Here is a 17,904-nt window from a genome sequence, read left to right on the forward strand (position 1 = left end):
GAAGTATCCCATGTTCTCCCATTTCATGCCTTTCTCTTGTGATGTTATCTTCAAATATCCTTAGTGAGAGAATGGTTTTGGCCACCCCACAGTGTGTCTCTTTGGCATGTGGATTGTTTGAGGCTGATTGCTTTTGAGAGGTAGAAGGCTTAGGAAGAACCTTTGACATTCACCCTAACTGCCTGAAAGAATCTAAATAGAACCTGCTCCAAAAAGGGAACTATCACCACAGATAGCTATAGTACAATATGAACTAAGTGTAGTAGACAGGGAAGTGTAGTAGACAGGAAGTGTAGTAGACAGGAAGTGTTGCAAGGCTTGGTTCATCACAGTGCTCTCCATGTCCCATTGTCTCTAGATGGCCTAGCAAGCATTTGTGTATCAAACATTTACTCTTTTCACTCTTCTTGTGAATATCTTTCCTCCACTTTGAAGCCCCACACCCCTATCCCTTTCTCCTTAGTCCAGAATAACATTATATACCTCATTTTTCTTGACTATCTGAAGAATCTGTCATGTTTTTCACGCATGCAGAATGAAATTTGATTTTCTTCTGTTAATCTGTCCCATGTCAATGGAATTTTCAGACCAGTAGGAGAATCTTAAACAGTAGGAAAAACTGTTTCCTCCCCAACATCAACAAGAAGGAACTTCTCTTATAACTTTATTCGTATTTCTCTTATATAGTAAATTAATGACTTTTATTATAGTTCTTATATGTTTGTTTTTTCCTTCCATTTCCTGAGAAGAGATATTGTTCACAATGTTTTGCATCACCCATGACTACTAATATGTGCCTGGCAAAAAATATTATTAGATCTATTTATTGAATTCACACTATGTTAATTAATGAGTTTACCATAATGCCAGAAACAAACCTATTATAAATTTATAAATAATACATTTTATTATGTACCTCTGCTCATATATTTTAACATATTCTAGATGTATTAACAAGTCAAAAGCATAGACTTAGATCTTTAATTATATCAGTGTATTCACAGTTACTTTTTTGGTTTTCACTGGAATAGCTTTCAGAATACAATAAAAATATTCCTTTTCTACAATCCTCCCAAACAGTGAAGACCAACTGGGTATATAAAATGTAAACTGAGATCATAAGCTGTCTTGAAGGAGAGGATTAGTTCACCTGCCATTCAAAATCTAGTTTAGAATATTCATTCTTAATCATAAAATGAAACATTAAGATTATTTTTCTCAAGGGTTAGAAGTTTAAATTGTGTCACAAGGGAAAAAAAGCAAAACCACAAACAATGTTCTTTTACTGTCACAGAACTCTGAGATGGAACACCAAGCTGGTATACCTTTAATAATGTAACACGCAGTAAAATATCCACATACGGAAACTTTATATCATTTACTGCCTTATAAAACTGTAAGTGCCCTCTTAAAAAGTCAGTATATTCTGACACTTTGCTACCCACAGATCTCATGCTGAAATCCACAGGAGTTAGGCATTAAAAATTGAAAGCAGAATGCAGTTCTTTCAAATTGGATAATTGGAAGCTAGTGAGACATCTCAAATATGGGTGTAATAACAAGTAGGCTGCTGGCAAAACATGAGTAATCTGGGTACTGTATTTAAATTTTTAACTGACCCTTTGGCAGACTGAATCATGCAAAACTAACCTTCAAAGAAAAAGAGCTTTGTTTTGCCAATCTTGTGTAGTTGAAAGACTACCAACAATCTGCCCTTCCAACATTACCTTTAAAAAACAAAAAAATTTAAGAGGCTTATAAGAACAATATCCCCCTACACTCTTTCCAGTAATTGGTATGTTTTAGGGTGACTATTAAAGGCATCAAGTGTCATCAAATATCCTATAAATTACAGTGTAACAATATGCTCATAGTTGGTATGCATAGTGACTTCAGGAAGATAAATGATATTTACATAAAATGTCTTTTACTCTTTACTGTCAAGAAACTACTTCTAGAACTCACTTTCTATCGAAAAATAGCTATGTTTCAAAATCAGATATAGTTCTGCTGTCCTATCCCAGTAACTTCCTTGTTTTCTGACTAATGCTTAAATATTCTCGTTAGAGCATCCTTCCCTCAGCATTGTTTATGTTCAAATATTAATAGCCCTGAGAGACCTGTGCTTAGTCAGTAGGTAAATGTGGTTGGCAAAAACATGAAAATACTAGAGAGATTCCAGAAAAAAATAGTGAGGATGCTCTATATATCTGGTCCAAAAAAAACTTCCCTAAGATATATGTTGAACAACATAAAATCACAATCAAAAGTTGACTTCTAAGAGTTAAGATTTCGTGTGTCTAGATGATGCTTTTATTTGAGCAAAAATGGAAACTAAGTTATTTTAGATATGTATGAACTAGCTAACCTTAAAGGAGTCCACCCAGTTGTACCACATCACTTTTAAAATAATTGTATTATTTGATTATGAGGGAGGCACTGAGAAACTAAAGAAAATATATTAATACACATTTGGCTGTGTTCAAATGGGTTTTTATAAGAATTTGGGGTTTCCTTTTGAAAGAGTTTTAAAACATAAAAAAGCTTTCACCTATCTAGAATGGTCTTTCTAGGTTTCATGAGTTGGGAGATTGTTCATCTAAGCAAATGATCCTTTCAGAAATGTAGTTTTGAAATATTAACAATTAATAAATTAACATTTTTTTCTAGACTAAAGGAAATTGAAATGCAAGAGACTGGGAAAGAAATCAAATGTGGCAACATTTTAAGCAGATATTTACAAATTTGTTAAAATTCATATATATCATGTGTTATACTTGTAGTGTCTCCCAAAAAAAGGTGTCACATTAAATATTGTGTGTAATTGTTGTCAAGAAATTTCATACCCATAGATCTGATTTATATTGCTAAATTTGTTGATAGATGAAAATAGTGATATTTGTGGAAACTCTAAGACTCTGAAAATTTTGTGTCATTAAGTATAATCTAAGGGTTACCTTTATGTGATTAAGATTTATTTGTCTCCATCTGGGGAATAAACTCCACAATCAGTTATACACCCTGCTTCCCAAATAGTTCCTTGTTTTTCTCTCTTTCTCTTTTATTCTATAGTCCAACTCTCCTATAAAAATATGTTTTAATTTATTCAATCCATAGTGTCCCAGCAACTCACTCCCTTGGAATTCCATTCTATGGTTCTAGAGAAACTCTTGTAATGTGGGTTCCTAGTTGCTCCAGGAGTGAAATTCAGAGACCACTTATTTGTCTTGCCCATCACTGAACTCTCAGAAGAAAGCTGCACAGTTCCCTGTTTGTGCCTAATGGAAAGAACAGTGGGGATGCTCTATCACTACTTCTCTCATTCTATGATGCTGCGTTCTGGGGGTGGGGGTTTCTCTGCTCCACTGCCCATACTTTTCAGTTTCCTTTGCTGACTTCTTACTCACTCTTTGGCCTCAATGGTTCGAAAAGCCATCAGCGGGATCCCTGGGTGGCGCAGTGGTTTGGCACCTGCCTTTGGCCCAGGGCACGATCCTGGAGACCCAGGATCGAATCCCACGTCGGGCTCCCGGTGCATGAAGCCTGCTTCTCCCTCTGCCTGTGTCTCTGCTTCTCTGTGTGTGTGTGTGTGTGTGTGTGTGTGTGTGACTATCATAAATAAATAAAAATTTAAAAAAAAGAAAGAAAAGCCATCACATATTTGTTTCTCAGATATCTGCCTAAGTATGACATCCCTAAACAGTAACTGCCCAGTTGAATCACTTCTTGAGATTGAATAGGCATTGCAGCATCAAGTTGGCCATGTCAAAACTCCAGTTCTGCAATTTCAAATTGCCAAATTTAAGTTAGATTCTGTTTTTCAATGTTCCTGCTTTATTTCTTTACTATTATCTGAAATTATCCTTCTGCTTATTTTAATTTTATTTGCCATCCCTCTACACTCAAATATGGGCATCAGGAAAGCAGGGGCCTCTTTCAGGCTTGTTTGACTGCTGAAGCCACAGATCCCTTCATAGTATCTGATAATAGCAGACACTCAGTTAATATTTTCTGAATGAACGGATGAATGGATGTTGTTGAACAGGCAGATTTTGCTTTTAGCTGGGTTCTGTTTTAATTAAGAGAAGTTATTAGTACACTGAAGCCAAAAGACACTACTTGAGACATTTATATTTTTGTCTCCATTAAACTCTAAAAATTTGGCATAAGCAAAAAGAGCACCATAGCCCCTGCTAGCCAAGAGATAGCTTTTGTTCTTGTTTTTCTGCTTTATTTTACCTGCATCATTATTACACAAAATAAAAATTATTATGCTATGGGATTTGTTTTAGATATTCCCATTTTTTCTGCCATTATCCAATTATGCACTTCAATAAGCTAGTTTACAACTAATGTCTTTATATTTGTCCTGCCAGAAATTTGCTCAGCCCATGCACGTTAGCTCTGATATTTATCATCTCCTAGCTGAAACTTTTATGTGTATATTTTCTTTAGAACTATTGCAACGGTCTACTCTGAACAGCATTGGTAAAAATGTGTTACTTTACGGTTGATATGAGGAAAGTGTTCCTTATAAATCAGAAGGGTTTGTTTTGAATGGACATACACAATCCTCACCACCTTCCAAAGGAGCAAGAGACTACAGGAGAAGGGGGGATTGAGTCAATTTGATTTCTTCAAATCTTTGACATTGCTACATTCCATAGCATTGCTGGCAAAGAAAGTGCAATTCATATACTTCTAGTTAGACTCAATTTCATCTATGGAGTCAAAGCCTCTTTCATCTTTGTTTTCCACAGCTCGAATCTACACACACTGTAGATCCCTGCATGCAATCTTGTCTCATCCTCATCCCACAAACATGGTGAGACACCCACCAGCTGTCTTATTCTTCAACAAACGTCTTGAGCTTCCCATACGTCTCTCAAAACCCTCTCTGCTGTACTTCCAGAGAGATCAGTGACCTTCCTTCTCAAGGTCAGCAGCATTAACAACAGTCAAGTTTCTCTGGGAAGGAGGACTCTAGAAAGAAATAAGGTCAACAGGCCTCGCTCTAGAACCCCTGAATTTGAATCTAAATTTTAATAATTTCCTCTGATGACCTGTATATACATTTAAGCTTGAGAAGCACTGCTATGTGACATCTCCCTGCATAAATCCTCCAGTAGATTCTCCTGAATTAAATTATTAAGTGAGCTCACTTATTCTTCCTCTCTGAACATTTCTCTAGAGATTTCATGAGTCTACTTATTTTCTAGCAACACTGAACTGTTTGTAATTCCTAACCCCTTGAAAGCAGTTCCATGTTTCCACATTTTTGCTTATAGATAAATTAGTGTTACATTATGGTAAAAAGTGTGGGTGTTGGCATTGGAGAGAACTGTGTTAAATTCTCAGCAAAACATATTAATATCAGAGCGTTCTTGAGAAAATTACCTGGCTTCTCTGAATGGCTGTTTTTTGTTTAATCTTAAAGTGAGGATAATTGTAGTACTTACCTGGTAAAGTTGTCGCAAGAGCCAAACAAAACATAAGACATTCGGTCCCAGGGTCTGGCAAATAGTAAGCACACCAGAAATACAGGCAACGTTATGATGGCCTCCGGGAAAACAGATCTCCTCGTTCTTTGTGACTGAACACTACTTGGAATGAATACCTTCTAATTAATTCTCCCACTTTCACTTGAATTAGGTTTATTTTCTTTACAATTCCTTCATAACTTTTATACCTAAATTATTCTCTTGTTATTTTAAATTCAGGAAACTCCCACATTTTTTAAGACTTGAAATTCAGAATGCACAGTGATTCATATCTAGATAGCATATATTCCAAAGAAGTACCTAAAAAGTGACTGAAGAAGAAGAATGAAAATATTAGCAGTTATTACAGAAACTGCCAGTTGCTTAAATATCCACCCTTACTGTCGTCTCTCCTAGCAGAATCATCTGCTCACGTGGGGCAGCAATATGCTTACCTACAAGAATATGTTTCCAGGCTTTGGGTTTGTCCTAGTGACATAGTTCTGCTAGGGAGTCTGCTTTCCGCAGAAGCAGGTCTTTTTCTTATTTTCTTTCCTGCCTTCAGTGCAGACCAGAGGCACTTGTGTTGTGACCACAAGGAGGCTGTGAGATGGGAGTCTCTTGGCAAAGATGACGAGCAGAAGCAAGATCCTGAGGTATTCATGAGGTAGAGTCATGAGGCCAGTTCTGGAATGCCAACATATAGGCTTCCTGGAATGCAAGGAGGAGACATGTTTTTCATGAAGCCACTATATTTGGATCCTAAATACAATCAAATATATTTACATACACAGAGATGACACCTTAAATACCTTAAAGTTTATGAAAAAGTGTATTATTTGCTGAATTTTTCTATATATACATATAATGGAATGAAAACTTGAATGTACTACAAGTAAGTGTTTGATCAGGTATAAGAAAAATTTCTGTTCTTTAGGAATGTTTTATTTGCTAGAAGATGCTAATAAGATAGTTCTTCAATTACATTTACCTTTGGATCTTTTTTTTTCCATAGTATATCTTTCCTTTTATTTACTGTTTTGAGGGAGGGAAAGCTGTTTAACATATCAAGTATTAAATAGTTAGACATAATCCATAATGCCCTAAAATTGTATGCAAGACTTGCTATGCCTATTTTTTTTCCTGTGGGAAGTTTCTATAGCTTTCATTGGCTTCTTCACATCATGTAAGAATAATCCCACTTAAAGGAAGGGGTTATTACTCCAGTATTCCCTTGTTCAGTGTTATGTTCACTTCTCAGATACAAAATGGCTAAATAAACTACATCAGGAGAACAAAACATAATGTGTGTAATTTTAGAACTTACTCTTTAATCTCCATCTTCTAAAATATTCGTATTAAGATTTTTTTAAAAAGGGGATAATACTGGCGAACCTGGATTCTGATGCAAAGTCTTAATTTATACATATATACATCAAAAACTTACTTTGCTGATTTTGCTCTCATTCGTCTAAATTTAGATAGCAGTAACGAAAGCTGCAATTTTCCTTCAAAAATTACAAATCTGTAGCAATAATTGTATCTGCACCTACTCTCTGCTTATTTTTTGCAGTGTTCAAAAATATTCATATGGCTAGAGAGCAGGTGTTTGCGATGGCATGTATTTCGTGACTGCCTTCCCGTGCAAAACAAGAACTCAGCAGCATATTAAACCTGCACCCAGGTGCACGGGGAGAAGGGCTTCTCCAATGCCCAGTTCTGTGAAGCGAATGATGTTCCTATGAATCCTCAGCTCTGCCAGAAGAGGCTCTAACTCTCCATAATTTTGATAGACTGGGAAAGCCATCATTTATCTGTTTCTTTGCAGAGGATGAAATTTACAGTTAATATACTTGGCTTATTTTACTGTAAGATTTTCTTTTTCATTTTTGCTTTCATCTCACACTGTTTCGTTTCTGTGGTATTCTGGGGAAGAGTAAGTGGTATGCCTTCCAACAATGCCGTGAAGCCATGATAGCATCATCTTTCATCAGACTGCAAACTCCTGGAAGACAAGATCATCTATTCATTCAGTATGTTGTGCTAAACCCAGTGATAGAATATACTAAAAAAAATTGTTTGTGACATTAAATATTAAATCAGTGGGACCGTGGTAAGGCTCAAGATGGTGAGCGCTAGGATACCACACTCTGGAAGAATATAACATGGCAAAAAAAGCAGCTAGTTCTCCAGTGTACAGTGGTTAACAGGGCAAAACATGCTGAGAAAAAGCCCAGAGACTGGCTGTGAAGAACAAGAGCCAACCAGATGCTCTAAAATAAAAAAAAAAAAAAAAATTCTGATCATCCAAGTAATTAGGTATAATGTTTTAACTATTTAATGTTACAGAACATGTAAGATTTATTAAGATATAAGATAAATATGAACATGTGTATGTCAGACCATATGCTCTTGGAGTATGGGACAGAGAATCAGATTCAAACTGGCTTTGAAAGGATGAAAAATAATTAATTTTTATGAGGATATACAGCTCTAAAGACAAGACTGGGTTTTATCGATTCAGTGGCTTAATGAAGTCATCTTGGTTCCAGATTTATTTTGCTCTGCATCCACATGGGTGACTTCATCTTAACCTAGTCCCCATGCTTGTTGAGGGATGGCCTACAGAAGCCAACTGAAACGCAAGCCCTCTTGTTTGTGGACACAAGGAGAGATAAAGAGGTCCTCTCACAAGAATGAAGAAAGCTTTTCCCAAAATATTCAGAAAATTTCCAGAAGTTTCTTTGACTAGATTGGGTCATAGGTTTTTTTGTTTTTGTTTTTCCCCTAATAAAACCCAAATAAGAAAAATTAGTTTGGGATTTTTCTTTGGCTTTTGCAGTGACACCCACCTGTGGAATATTAAAGAGTTTTTTATGGTCAGTTCCCTGAGGTACCTGAACCGCCGCAGAGGCGGCACCGGAAGCTGGGGCACAGATAACATGAATAGGAACATTAGTTGAGGAAAACAGTCTCAAAATAGTAGAGAGAATAGAAGATAGGCAGAATAAAAAGAAAATTTCTCCTAGTGAAGTATTTCATTGCAGAAAGCAAAATGATGCGGGTATGAAAGGAAAACTCACAAGTAGCAGACAATTCCCACCCCAAAACAAAACAGTACGCTTTTATAATTATCCTGTCCAAAACAGATTGTTTAAAAATAGCGAAAGTATTTAAAAAAAACACAAAATATAAAAAAAAAACCATCAAAGATGCCTGTCGATAAAGCGCCAGTCCAATCATTGCTGCTGAATGGACTACAAGGAAGCGGTCATTCTCCCCACGTTGGGGACAGGTGCCCACACGAAGGCACCAGGGACCGCCCAGCCTGCCTGTTTGCCATCATGCACTTTCAAACCCTGGTCTGGTGTTCCAAAAATTCACAGACAGAGGCACCTGGGTGGCTCAGTGGTTGAGCGTCTGCTTTTTGGCTCAGGATGTAATTCCGGGGTCCTGGGATCGAGTCCCACGTGGGGCTCCAAGCAGGGAGCCTGCTTCTCCCTCTGCCTGTGTCTCTGCCTCTTTCTCTCTGTGTGTCTCATGAATAAATAAATAAAATCTTTTTAAAAATGCACAGATAGAATTTGAAGACAGAGTCTCTTCCAGCTAGAATTGGGATGTAGAGAAGGGATCCTAGTGGATCAGGATCTTGTAAACAACCTGGGATGTGAGGCCGATTGTTGGCCAGGCAGAGCTAATCCTGCCTCACCTGGTGTGTGGTGCACTGAATTTACAGATGGCTCTTGGCTCGGTCCATTTCTGTTTATGCTAATTCAACTGTGTTTTCAGTAGAATCATTTTTCTATCTTTCTTCTTCACATCTTTAGTTAATCACAGCTCCGCGCTCCTCCCTATATCCATACACAATGCCGTATTTTATAATTTTGACTCATTATGGTTTAATGATAAATGTTAATTTTTAGAGAGGCATCTTAAAGAAGCAGGGTCTTTGAACATCAGGTCTTTAACATTCATTTGTACCACAAAACATGCCCCAAACTCTCTCTCCCCAAAGCATTCACTTGTTTATAACCTAGCTATATTTAAGCAACACTTGCTTGCGCTCTTACCCACTATCAAATAGATAGGTATTATAAATTTTATAGTAGTGCTCCTAAACCTGACATTGCAATATGCGAGGCACCCTCATAGTTCTCTACTTTATATATTATTTTTATGGTGAGAATTAAAGCTTTTATGAGGCTGTAATTTTTGACATTACCATCGCTTCCTGGGAACTCAATGTTATCCTATTCTACAAAGAGCTAAACAGGAGAAAGAACACATTTCCAAGGTCAAGTGAATCTTCTGAATCTGGAAGTGAGAGGCTCTGAGCAAAAAACAAAAACAAAAACAAACAAACAAACAAAACCCACTTGTGTGTGTGTTTGGTTGCAAATGGATTTACTACATTAAGAAAAAGAAACATAGGTCTAAGTTCGGATGACATGAGTCACTTTTAGTTATGAAAGAGTTCTGAAAATTAAAAACTAATGTTTGAAATCTCGAAACGTTTGATTATGGTAAATAAAACAAAAATATTTTTAAAAAACATGAGTCATATAAATCCTGTGAAAGGAAGTCAGTTAAGGAGGGAAATCATTAAACCCTTAAAATATAATAATGTGTATCGATAAAAAGTAGCATTATTTCATATAAGAAATATGTACTGTAGTGTGCCTTGAGTATGTACTTTGGGAAATTTAAAGAGAGATCTATCAGATAACCTGTCCTGGAGGACCTTGAAACGCAGTAATAGAAAACACAATGGAAGCCAACTGGAGGAATTCTTTGGCAATTTCAAGTAAATATGGATTATGAAAATATTGATGGAAAATAGAGGAAGGACATATTTAAAGTTACCTTTGTCATATATTATTGACTGACCCATTTACTAGGAAACTGTTTAAAATTCATCTAGTGAAGCATTGTGGTATAAAGGGAGTAAAATAGCTTGGAATCAGCACTTTGTTTCCTTGAAGTGCTCAAGAACAAATTATTTAAATTATCTGACATCAGGTTTTCTCATGTTAAAAGTTATCTTTAAAATACCCTTACAGCATTATATTGGATATTGCATTAGTTCATAATATTCCACTATTTTAAGAAAATTCACATAACCTAAGATTCACCATTTTAAACACTTTAAAGTCTATGATTCACTGGTTTCTAGTTCATTCTCAATGTTGTACAATACTTACCTCTGTCTAATTCCAGTACATTTCCATCACCCCAAAGGAGAATCCTTGCAATTCCCAACACATCTCTCCCTGTGTCCGTAGGCAACAGTTAATCTGCCTTTTAAAGCATCTGTGGATTTTCATATTCTAGAGATTTCAAATGGATGGAATTATACAATACCCAGCCTTTGGGGTCTGGCTTCTTTGTTTATCAGAATGTATTCAAAGGCTATCCATGTTGTAGCACACATCAGCACTTCCTTCCTCTACATGGATGTAGACTCTTTCATCGTATTGATATATCACATTTTAGCTTATCCATCCACCAGTAGATGAACATAGGGGTTATTTAAACTTTACAGTTTTTGAATAAAAACCCAGCATGAATATTGACAGATACATATTTATGTGAATATATATGGATTAGATAATATTTTAAAAGCCTAATAGGGGATCCCTGGGAGGTGCAGCGGTTTGGCGCCTGCCTTTGGCCCAGGGCGCGATCCTGGAGATCCGGGATCGAATCCCACGTCAGGCTCCCAGTGCATGGAGCCTGCTTCTCCCTCTGCCTATGTCTCTGCCTCTCTCTCTCTCTCTCTGTGACTATCATAAAAAAAAAAAAAGCCTAATAGTATCTGATAGTACCTACTCAAAATTAATTTCTCTTTCCTACCCCTAGAAAAACTCCACAATAAATTAATACTCAATTCCCATGTACCGAATGTCAGAAGTCGCCATCTCCCATTCACTTCCTCAGCCTACAGGACTAAGCAAGTGAACCTATACATTTCTGTATGTCAGAAGCTCTGGGCTCTGACAGTACGCATATTTAAAAGCCATTATAAAGCTTTTCTGCAATATACTTTCCTTTTTATCTTGATCAATTTCTTTTTTTTTCATATAAAACATGAAACTAGTTTTTTTTTTAAATAAATTTATTTTTTATTGGTGTTCAATTTACCAACATACAGAATAACACCCAGTGCTCATCCGTCAAGTGCCCCCCTCAGTTCCCGTCACCCATTCACCCCCACCCCCTGCCCTCCTCCCCTTCCACCACCCCTAGTTCGTTTCCCAGAGTTAGGAGTCTTTATGTTCTGTCTCCCTTTCTGATATTTCCCACACATTTCTTCTCCCTTCCCTTATATTCCCTTTCACTATTATTTATATTCCCCAAATGAATGAGAACATACACTGTTTGTCCTTCTCCGATTGACTTACTTCATTCAGCATAATACCCTCCAGTTCCATCCACGTTGAAGCAAATGGTGGGTATTTGTCGTTTCTAATGGCTGAGGAATATTCCATTGTATACATAGACCACATCTTCTTTATCCACTCATGTTTTGATGGACACCGAGGCTCCTTCCACAGTTTGGCTATCGTGGCCATTGCTGCTAGAAACATCGGGGTGCAGGTGTCCCGGCGTTTCATTGCATCTGAATCTTTGGGGTAAATCCCCAGCAGTGCAATTGCTGGGTCGTAGGGCAGGTCTATTTTTAACACTTTGAGGAACCTCCACACAGTTTTCCAGAGTGGCTGCACCAGTTCACATTCCCACCAACAGTGTAAGAGGGTTCCCTTTTCTCTGCATCCTCTCCAACATTTGTGGTTTCCTGCCTTGTTAATTTTCCCCATTCTCACTGGTGTGAGGTGGCATCTCATTGTGGTTTTGATTTGTATTTCCCTGATGGCAGGTGATGCAGAGCATTTTCTCATGTGCATGTTGGCCATGTCTATGTCTTCCTCTGTGAGATTTTTCTTCATGTCTTTTGCCCATTTCATGATTGGATTGTTTGTTTCTTTGGTGTTGAGTTTAAGAAGTTCTTTATAGATCTTGGAAACTAGCCCTTTATCTGATACGTCATTTGCCAATATCTTCTCCCATTCTGTAGGTTGTCTTTGAGTTTTGTTGACTGTATCCTTTGCTGTGCAAAAGCTTCTTATCTTGATGAAGTCCCAATAGTTCATTTTTGCTTTTGTTTCTTTTGCCTTCGTGGATGTATCTTGCAAGAAGTTACTATGGCCGAGTTCAAAAAGGGTGTTGCCTGTGTTCTCCTCTAGGATTTTGATGGAATCTTGTCTCACATTTAGATCTTTCATCCATTTTGAGTTTATCTTTGTGTATGGTGAAAGAGAGTGGTCTAGTTTCATTCTTCTGCATGTGGATGTCCAATTTTCCCAGCACCGTTTATTGAAGAGACTGTCTTTCTTCCAATGGATAGTCTTTCCTCCTTTATCGAATATTAGTTGACCATAAAGTTGAGGGTCCACTTCTGGGTTCTCTATTCTGTTCCATGGATCTATGCGTCTGTTTTTGTGCCAGGACCACACTGTCTTGATGACCACAACTTTGTAGTACAACCTGAAATCTGGCATTGTGATGCCCCCAGATATGGTTTTCTTTTTTAAAATTCCCCTGGCTATTCTGGGTCTTTTCTGATTCCACACAAATCTTAAAATAATTTGTTCTAACTCTCTGAAGAAAGTCCATGGTATTTTGATAGGGATTGCATTAAACGTGTATATTGCCCTGGGTAACATTGACATTTTCACAATATTAATTCTGCCAATCCATGAGCATGGAATATTTTTCCATCTCTTTGTGTCTTCCTCAACTTCTTACAGAAGTGTGCTATAGTTTCTAGGGTATAGATCCTTTACCTCTTTGATTAGGTTTATTCCTAGGTATCTTATGCTTTTGGGTGCAATTGTAAATGGGATTGACTCCTTGATTTCTCTTTCTTCAGTCTCATTGTTAGTGTATAGAAATGCCACTGATTTCTGGGCATTGATTTTGTATCCTGCCACGCTACCAAAATGCTGTATGAGTTCTAGCAATCTTGGGGTGGAGGCTTTGGGGTTTTCTATGTAGAGTATCATGTCATCGGCGAAGAGGGAGAGTTTGACTACTTCTTTGCCAATTTGAATGCCTTTAATGTCTTTTTGTTGTCTGATTGCTGAGGCTAGGACTTCCAGTACTATGTTGAATAGCAGTGGTGAGAGTGGACATCCCTGTCTTGTTCCTGATCTTAGGGGAAAGGCTCCCAGTGCTTCCCCATTGAGAATGATATTTGCTGTGGGCTTTTCGTAGATGACTTTTAAGATGTCGAGGAATGTTCCCTCTATCCCTACACTCTGAAGAGTTTTGATCAGAAATGGATGCTGTATTTTGTCAAATGCTTTCTCTGCATCTAATGAGAGGATCATATGGTTCTTGGTTTTTCTCTTGCTGATATGATGAATCACATTGATTGTTTTACGGGTGTTGAACCAGCCTTGTGTCCCGGGGATAAATCCTACTTGGTCATGGTGAATAATTTTCTTAATGTATTGTTGGATCCTATTGGCTAGTATCTTGTTGAGAATCTTTGCATCCCTGTTCATCAGGGATATTGGTCTGTAATTCTCCTTTTTGGTGGGGTCTTTGTCTGGTTTTGGAATTAAGGTGATGCTGGCTTCATAGAACGAATTTGGAAGTACTCCATCTCTTTTTATCTTTCCGAACAGCTTTAGTAGAATAGGTATGGTTTCTACTTTAAACGTTTGATAGAATTCCCCTGGGAAGCCATCTGGCCCTGGACTCTTGTGTCCTGGGAGGTTTTTGATGACTGCTTCAATTTCCTCCCTGGTTATTGGCCTGTTCAGGTTTTCTATTTCTTCCTGTTCCAGTTTTGGTAGTTTGTGGCTTTCCAGGAATGCATCCATTTCTTCTAGATTGCCTAATTTATTGGCGCATAGCTGTTCATAATATGTTTTTAAAATCGTTTGTATTTCTTTGGTGTTGGTAGTGATCTCTCCTTTCTCATTCGTGATTTTATTAATTTGAGTCTTCTCTCTCTTCTTTTTAATAAGGCTGGCTAATGGTTTATCTATCTTATTAATTCTTTCAAAGAATCAGCTCCTGGTTCTGTTGATCTGTTCCACAGTTCTTCTGGTCTCGATCTCGTTGAGTTCTGCTGGAATCTTTATTAACTCTCTTCTTCTGCTGGGTGTAGGATCTATTTGCTGTTTATTCTCTAGCTTATTTATGCATAAGGTTAGCTTTTGTATTTGAGTTCTTTCCAGTTTTTGAATGGATGCTTGTATTGCGATGTATTTCCTCCTTAGGACTGCTTTTGCTGCATCCCAAAGATTTTGAATGGTTGTATCTTTTCTCATTAGTTTCCATGAATCTTTTTAATTCTTCCTTAATTTCCTGGTTGGCCCTTTCATCTTCTAGCAGGATGGTCCTTAACCTCCACGTGTTTGAGGTCCTTCCAAACTCTTGTTGTGATTTAGTTCTAATTTCAAGGCATTATGGTCTGAGAATATGCAGGGGACAATCCCAATCTTTTGGTATCGGTTCAGACCTGATTTGTGACCCAGTATGTGGTCTATTCTGGAGAAAGTTCCATGTGCACTTGAGAAGAATGTGTATTCAGTTGAGTTTGGATGTAAAGTTCTGTAGATATCTGTGAAATCCATCTGGTCCCGTGTATCATTTAAAGCTCTCGTTTCTTTGGAGATGTTGTGCTTAGAAGACCTATCGAGGGTAGAAAGAGCTAGATTGAAGTCACCAAGTATAAGTGTATTATTATCTAAGTATTTCTTCACTTTGGTTATTAATTGGTTTAAATATTTGGCAGCTCCCACATTAGGGTCATATATATTCAGGATTGTTAAGTCCTCTTGTTGGATAGATCCTTTAAGTATGAGATGGTGTCCCTCTTCATTTCCCACTACAGTCTTCGAGGTAAATTTTAGTTTATCTGATATAAGGATGGCTACCCGTGCTTTCTTTTGAGGACCATTCAAATGGTAAATGGTTCTTCAACCTTTTATTTTCACGTTGTAGGTGTTCTTCTGTCTAAAATGAGTCTCTTGTAGACAGCAAATAGATGGGTCCTGCTTTTTTATCCAGTCTGAAACCCTGCGCCTTTTGATGGGGTCATTAAGCCTGTTCACATTCAGAGTTACTATTGAGAGATATGAGTTTAGTGTCATCATGATATCTATTCAGTCCTTGTTTTTGTGGATTGTTCCACTGAACTTCTTCTTAAAGGGGATATTTAAGAGTCCCCCTTAAAATTTCTTGCAGAGTTGGTTTGGAGGTCACGTATTCTTTCAGTTGCTGCCTGTCTTGGAAGCTCTTTATCTCTCCTTCCAATCTGAATGAGAGCCTTGCTGGATAAAGTATTCTTGGTTGCATGTTCTTCTCATTTAGGACCTTGAATATATCCTGCCAGCCCTTTCTGGCCTGCCAGGTCTCTGTGGAGAGGTCTGCTGTTACCCTAATATTCCTCCCCGTAAAAGTCAGGGGATTTCTTGTCTCTTGCTGCTTTAAGGATCTTCTCTTTATCTTTGGAATTTGCAAGCTTAACTATTAGATGTTAAGGTGTTGAACGTTTTTTATTGATTTTAGGGGGGGGATCTCTCTATTTCCTGGATCTGAATGCCTGTTTCCCTTCCCAGATTAGGAAAGTTTTCAGCTAGGATTTGTTCAAATATATATTCTGGCCCTCTGGCCGTTTCGGCGCCCTCGGGAACACCAATTAAACGTAGGTTTTTCTGTCTTCGTGGTCTTTTAAGTGTTTGTCTCTTTTTTCCTCAGTTTCCCTCTTTGCTATCAACTTGTCTTCTATGTCACTCACTCGTTCTTCCACCTCGTTAACCCTCGTCGTTAGGACTTCTAGTTTGGATTGCATCTCATTCAATTGATTTTTAATTTATGCCTGATTAGATCTAAATTCTGCAGTCATGAAGTCTCTTGAGTCCTTTATGCTTTTTTCTAGAGCCACCAGTAGCTGTATAATAGTGCTTCTGAATCGGCTTTCTGACATTGAATTGTAATCCAGATTTTGTAACTCTGTGAGAGAGAGGACTGTTTCTGAATCTTTTTTTTTTTTTTTTGAGGTGAGGTTTTCCTTTTAGTCATTTTGCTCAGTGCAGAGTGGCCAAAAACAAGTTGTATTGGGAAAGGAGATAAAGAGAGGAGAGAAAGAAGGAAAGAAAAGAGAAAAAGAAAAAAGGAAAAAAAGAGAAGAAAAAGAGAAAGAAAAAGAAAGGGAAAAAAGGGTGGGGGAAGCAATCAGAAATCAAAAAAAAAAAAACACGGGGGAGTATCTTCTGATTCTGTGTACTTTAAGTCCCTTGGCTTCCCCTGGAACTTGTCCGTGTAGCTGGTCTTCTGGGGGAGGGGCCTGTTGTGCTGATTCTCAGGTGTTAGCCCTTGGGGGAGCTGCTCTGCCTCTGCCTGGTGCAGGGCTCAGTGGGGGTTGTTTACCCCGTGAGGCCCCAGGAGGACAACCCCAGTGGTGGGGCCAGCTCCGGAGCCCTGGAGTCAGCTCCCGCAGTAACTCCGGAGCTCTCTGCAGGGCCTGGAGGCTCCGGGGCGGGGCCGCTGATCTGCTCAGCTCGGGGCAGGAGCGTCCTTGCTGTCCTGGGCCCTCCTGGCCTCTGCCTGTCCCGGGGGGAGGCCGGATCCTGGGCTGTGTCCCGGCGCCCTGTGCTCCGGGGCCTGCGCTGTTGGATTCCCGCTCCCGCCCCGCAGCCCCCTCCGCGGAGCCGCCCCCGAGCCCCCCCACCGAGCTGCTCCGGGTCCCGCCGGGTCCCGCCGTGCTCGCTGCAGCCCTTAGGGAGCTCCGCGCATCTCCCGGGGCGCAGGTGTCTGTTAGTGTCCCCGGGAGCCCGAGGGCATCCCCTCCCTTCTGGGTCCTGCTCCACCTCCCTGGAGCCCCTTTCCCCCGGGAAGGTCGGTGCAGCTCCTGCTCCTCCGGACGGGGCTCTCCTGTCCTGGGGACACTCGCCCCGGCCTCAGCCCGGCTCCTAGCGGGGCCCCTCCCCCTTGGAGGCCTTTGTTCCTTTATGTCTTTTCCCCCGTCTTCCTACCTTGATAGAAGCGCGAACTCTTCTCACTGTAGCGTTCCAGCTGGTCTCTCTTTAAATCTCAGCCCGAATTCGTAGATTTTCAGGATGATTTGAAGGTCATCTAGGTAATTTGGTGGGGACAGGTGACTTGGGGACCCTACTCTTCCGCCATCGTGCCCCTCCTCCGAAACTAGTTTAAGATCAATTTCTTTAAGTCTATGATTTTTAACTGTGGACAGCATAGAATTTAGAAAAGAATGCTTCTAAGTTTTGTTCAAAGGAGAGAGGTCAACGTTGGGTTCATGAGAGGTAAGTGACAACTGTGGGTTCATGAGAGGGAAGCTGTACTCAGTGGATATGACACCTCTCGGGACCACGGGCATCAGAAGAAGGGG

This window comes from Canis lupus, chromosome 1, assembly GCF_048164855.1.
Source record: "Canis lupus baileyi chromosome 1, mCanLup2.hap1, whole genome shotgun sequence".
Lineage (NCBI taxonomy): Eukaryota > Metazoa > Chordata > Mammalia > Carnivora > Canidae > Canis > Canis lupus.